Raw genomic sequence first — 6,274 nt, 5'->3', positions numbered from 1 at the left:
ACAGGTGATGCAGATGATCCAGGTGCTGGTGGTGTCTGTCTCCGCTCTGGACAGTCGAATTTCATGTGTCCGGGCTGGCGGCAGTAGTGACAGGTGACCTCTCCAGGCGCTGCGGGCCTGGGTGCAGCAGCTGCGCTGGGTGGCCTCTGTGGCGGACGGCTCACAGGGGCAGGAGGGTCTGCCGAGGTATTGGGCTGACCTCCTCTCCAGCTGGATGGGACAGTTCTGCGGGTATCAGCCACCCGGGTAGTTGCAAAAGTCTCAGCAAGGTCTGCAGCGACAGTGGCTGAAGCCGGCCTGCGCTCTAACACAAACTGTCGTACATCAGCAGGGCAAATGTTCAGAAATTGTTCGAGGACTATCAAGTCCTCCAGGACGCCATAAGACCCTTTGGTGAGGCCTAGTGTCCACTGGCGGAGTGTGGTGAGCAAGCTGCTGGCCACATCTCGGTACGAATCAGAAGACTTTTTCTGCCAGGCCCTGAACTTTTTCCGATAGGCTTCTGGCGTCAGCTGGTACTTAGTAATGATAGCGTCTTTTATAGCAGCATAATCATTATCCTTCTCCGCAGGCAATTCTGCGAAGGCATCAAGCGCTTTGTAGCGCAGCAAAGGTGTCAGATGTCTGGCCCACTGGTCTTGGGACAGACGATACTGATGGCATGCTTTTTCAAAAGACCGCAAAAACAAGTCAATGTCTGTGTCTTTCTCAATATTAGCAAATTTAAATTTTGCACTTACGGGTGGTGCAGCTCCTTCAGCAGGGAGGCTGGGCGGTGAACTCCGGCTGGCCTGTTGCACTTTTGCCATGTTTAGCTCATGCTGTCGTTGGCGTTCCCGCTCAGCGGCATCCCTCTCCGCGTGGCGTTCAGCAGCAGCAGCAGCAGTAGCAGCAGCTTGCCGCTCCCGTTCCTCCCGCATTTGGCGCTCTGTCCGCGCTTCTGAAGATTGGCGCTCCTCACGCATGTACTGCAGGTACTTGTCCAGGTCAGTGTCCATCAGCTTTTGTAATGCCTGCTGCATTAGCGGATCAGTACAAACGGACAGTCCAGTACTGGCCGGTTCCAGGCGAGTACTTTCAGAAACTCTGGGATTGGGGTCCACACTGACATTCTCCGGCGTAACTGTTGATGCAGGGCCCTCAGGATGCACAACCTCTGTACGGTCAGGAGTCTCAGTCTCTGGTTCCCCTCGATTGTCAGATGGGCTGGTATCCACTTCAGCGGACACTCCCGGCTCCCGCAGTTGCTGGGTATCCCATTGAAACAATTCCGTTACCAGGTCCTGTTGTTTCTTGCGGCCGACATCAATGCCTCTCTCTTGGCAAAGATTTTGCAGGTCCGCCAGGCCCATTTTCTTGTAGTTCCCGGACATTTCCATGCCAAATAAAATAAAACTTTTGGGGAGGGGTACTGGCTACACAGTCTCTCTGTATATATAAAAAATATATTGCCTTCCAGCTACACCAACGAATTAGTTCGTTTCTCGATAGCGCTAGCGCTATCGCAGATACTTTCAGCACAACACAGGTCCCAACCGCTGCCTAACACTGTCACAGGAGCCCTCAGTGGCTGACCGCACTTAGCCTTCTAAACGGTGCCAGCGCACAGATCGTGCGAACTCTGGTCGCAGTCAATGCGCAGGAACCGTTAAGAATTAGCCGCAGACAACTCAGAAGGGAGCCTGTGAGACACGGGTAATTACAACGTCACCTACTGGTTCAGAGTAAACTGCCACCACCGCGGTTACTATGGGACCGTGGGGCCCACTAACTGACTGACTAATCCTGCGAATAAAACGGTTAAACACACGATATTCTGTCTAGCCAACAACAAACAAACAGTAGCGTATCTTCAGAGACCCGGGATCATTTCTGTGTGTGCTGATAAGCAGGGTAGCGAAACAGTGAATGACTTGGGGAAAGTCGTTTATTCACGCAATATAAATAATTAATATATACAGACAATTATGAAAATCAACAATTATTAAAACAGTAATAGCCAGTATGAAAAATAAAAGAAGGGAGAAAAATACTTAGTTCCTGGAAAGATGTCCTTATTGTGGGAAGAATCATAAAGTTCTTGGTTTCAAAGTCCAGAGTTCAGAGTTCAGACCAGGTGGATGCCAGCATATCCTCAAGCTGGCATCTGATGAGTGCAAGATGGTTCAGTGTGGAGGACACTGAGTTTGGGTCCTCAGCCATTCTTATGCCCCTGCTTCAGTAGGAGGGAGTGAGGGCGGGGAGCCATACACCCCCTTCAAAGATGAGATGAGCCCTCCCCTTGTACTGGGGCTAGAAATCATATCTACCCATATATGGGCTCTATCTCACAGAACCGTACAGGTCAGGGCAGATTTATTAACATTTTCAGGTCTGTCTCGATTTACCCAGCGCCCTGATACCAGACATGAGGGGTGGGACCCCTGTGGTATCATCAGGGCACTTTGAAACTGCCTAGCTGGAAGTCCTTACCTCCGAAGGTTCTGAAACTTCCTCAGAACCAGCACCGGGGCTCATGCTACACTTCCCCCACGTTTGGTGAAGCTGCCATCTCAGGAACCCCAGAAATATTACAGATCTGGGAAGTTATGGATTATGCCATGAGCCTCAGGTTAATTCAGGAGGTGTTCTAGCTGCTAACAGCTGACTTTCCTTTGATCTTTAGCAGAGAACAGAGTGTCAAGACCTCCCGTGGATTCGTAGCCTGCTTGGCTGCACCTAGGCATCCTTTGGTTAATTAACATCTCCATGAGATCAGCTAAGTGTCACCTGGTTCCCAGAGCCAAAAGGGAAATTGTGCCTTCCACAGGGAATATGTCCAAGCTAACTAACACCTTCCCCCCAGGCTGTTATTTCAGCTAAGACAGATTTCCCAGCTGTTCCTAGGCATAGGGATACTACACGTCAAATCTTGGTTCTATTGATCTGAGGCGCAATCGATGCAGGAATCGAGTGCGATCGTTCTTTTCTTCACGGGCGGTTCCAGGACGCGCCTGCGTCCCCGCAATCGTCCGTGACACAAGCTCTAGTTTATTGGCTCATTTATAAGAAAAACAGTAAGCTTTCAGGTCATAAGACTTCATCAGTCTCTATTCCAGTTGACTGACAATGTTAGAACATACATTTGCAAAAAGTCTCCTTCTTATTGTAAACATCCAGATCAGAGGCGGCCTTAGGGGGGAAAAGTGGGGCGATTGCCCCAGGCCCCGTACCTGAAGGGGGCCCCGCAGTCATGCCCACTGCGCTGGCACTGAGAGCCCCATTCTTCCTGGTCAGCTCATGCTCAGGTGCTGACCCAGCGGCGCACGCGTCCTTCATTGGATGCCCACGGACGAGATTGAAATCATGATTTATGTCATGCGTGTAGCACTCCTGGCCAGGGGCATGCAAAATACCATAGACCCAATGCAAGTCTGCGACAATCATCCTCTCACAGGACTCAGTAGCATCATGCTTCGGAATTTGCTAAACAGGCAAAGACTCTACACTACCACCAACAGAATCAGAGTCAGCCAGCAAAGTCAGGCCGCATTCAGCCTAGCACCCATCCCCAGCCAGTCTGGTACACACCCCTAGCTCCCCAGCCAGCCTGTATCTATCCCAAGCTCCCCAGCCAGCCTCTACCTATCCTTAGCTCCCCAGCCAGCCTGGTACCCATCCGTAGTGCCCCAGCAAGCCTAGTACCCATCCCTAGCTCCCGAGCCAGCGTTGTACCCATCTTCCGTTTATTGGTTAGCTTAGTGGCCTTTAACAAACTTAATTGTTTTTAAACAACAATAAGGTGTACTGCATTAGAAGTGGACAAGCCTGTGAGCATGGTGGTATGGTAGATGGCCTATACTTATGGCTCTAGGCACCACATATGACACTCGCCCCAGGCCTCACGTACTCTAAGGCCTTATCTGATCCAGATACATTAATTACAAAGGATCTTGCAAGGATTTTTAGATATGTATGGCAAATACAGAAGACCCTTGGCTTACTTAATGCCTACATAGACTCAAGACTAACATGGAGAGATTTTTTTCAGATTCTATCCTGTTGTTCACTGTACCCTGCTGGAGCTTGAAAAGAGTTAACTGTATGTTACTGAGGAGGGGTTGGCACTCGGGGGAGGGGGGGCACAGTGATTGTCAGGGGGGCAGTGCCCCAGCATGCCCCAGTGTAGCGCCGCCCATGCTGAAAATGACATTTCCTGGAACTGCTGGGTTTTTTTTTTCTGCAAAACAGAAGTTTACCTTCTTAAAGTTGGAATGCCTTTGAGATGTCTCCCACAGTGCATCACTGCTGAATATGCAAATCATGTCTTTGTTGTCCCTGTAAGCTAACCACACCTCCAAAAGCAAACGTGGTGGGGGGGGGGGGATTGCAGCTGCCCAGAATCCCCCCTCAGACCAGGGCTGGTGCAGTGTCTGGGGACAGGCACAAGTTGAGACTAGAGATGGGCCGAACGGTTCGCCGGCCAACCGGTCCAGGCGAACTTTGGTGGTTCGCGTTCGCCTGGACCAGGCAAACTTTTGCGGAAGTTCGATTCGCCCCATAATGCACTATGAGGGTCAACTTTGACCTTCTGCATCACAGTCAGCAGGCACATTGTAGCCATTCAGGCTACACTAAGCCCTGGAGCCCCCCCCCCCCCCCTTATATAAGGCAGGCTCGCTGGCCATGACACTCACTCATGTGCCTGCTGCAAATAGACAGACTAAGGAGAGCTGCTGCAGATTTTTTTCTCCTAGGAAAAGATTAGTTAGGCTCTTGGCTTGCTCCTGGCTGATTGTTATTGCTAAAATAGCACCCCTCAACAGATGGGGTTTTTTTGTGTGTTGCTCACTGGCACTGACATTATACAGCCCTATCTGCTGCAGCTGGACCTTGGTAATTGTTATTACTGTGCCAGCCAGGCCCTGCCTAACTATCTATACTGGGACACCTACCTATGCCTACCTAACTACTGGGACACCTAACTAATGCCTACCTACCTATACTGGGTCTCCTACCTATGCCTACCTACCTACTGAGGCACCTACCTATGCCTACCTACCTATACTGGGACTCCTACCTATGCCTACCTACCTATACTGGGACTCCTACGCCTACCTACATGCAAAATGTTTTTAAGCACTTTAGGCCTGCAATTTAGCATTCAATGTGATTTCTGCCTTAAAACACTGCTTTGCGAACCGAACCTTCCGCAAAGGTTCGCGAACGGAAGGTTCGGCCCATCTCTAGTTGAGACACTAGAATATCTTAATGTATCCTGCAATTCACAGCACCACCCCCTTTCTTTCCCTGCTACAGTTGACTTTTTATGTGGCAGCAGCATGTGTACAGAGCTCTGGGGAACATAACAGAGCACAGAGTCAGGTATGAGCACAGCCCTGTGCCCCTGCTCGGTGAATGCTTCCCTTTCTCCATTCATTAGCAATGTTGGCTATCCTCATTATTATCCGTATCCAAACTGCTCCTGACCGATCCCATTGTCGATCGGGAGCAGATTGGACATTTAGGAAATAATTGTCAGATCCTGTCAGTCGGACAGGAAATCACATTATGTGTACTCAGCATGATGTCCTACCATATTATTATACTATATTGTGTGTGGCTGAGGGAGACCTTTCAGGAATCTCCCCCTCGAAACTCTTGGGTTAACACTTGACCTCCAGAACCGCTGGAATGCAATGATGTGTCAGCTTGTTAATGTTACAGAGCCACAATAATCCAACATGCATACAGACTGTTTTGGACTGGTTGGTCCTCATCAGTGCATGACATGGATTAATGTGACTCTATGGGGTAGGGCTTGAAACACCCAAAGTTACAGATTACCCAGCAAGCTTATAGTGAACCAGAACTCCTTGAATTTCCATAATTCCAGGTGAGAGCAAAGATGCTTTAATAATTGGCTTCAATGATTTCTTAATTATTGACTAAATATAATTTATATAAACATTAAATACAATAAATGTGCTTTAATGAGAACAACTGCAAAGTAAACACTATTATTCACAGGAGTACCAGATACAGAAAACCAATTAGCACTTGTTCAAATATTCCAGTGTTCATCCTTAGAGGTAACTCATTAGAATGAAGCTGCAGTCTTTAGAGTGAGTAGAGCTGCATTTACTTTACTGTGATACAATAAAAGCCATGTTCCTTTATTGAGATATGCATCAACCTGTGCTGTTGCTGACCATGCATACTGTTCTCAATTCACCAAATGTATATAAGGCATGGCAGGAATACATATAAAACTCTTACTCTTTTAGTATGTATG

Source organism: Hyperolius riggenbachi, chromosome 8 (genome assembly GCF_040937935.1).
Source record: "Hyperolius riggenbachi isolate aHypRig1 chromosome 8, aHypRig1.pri, whole genome shotgun sequence".
Classification (NCBI taxonomy): domain Eukaryota; kingdom Metazoa; phylum Chordata; class Amphibia; order Anura; family Hyperoliidae; genus Hyperolius; species Hyperolius riggenbachi.
The sequence above is the reverse complement of the archived record's forward strand: the minus strand, read 5'-3'. Positions refer to the sequence as shown.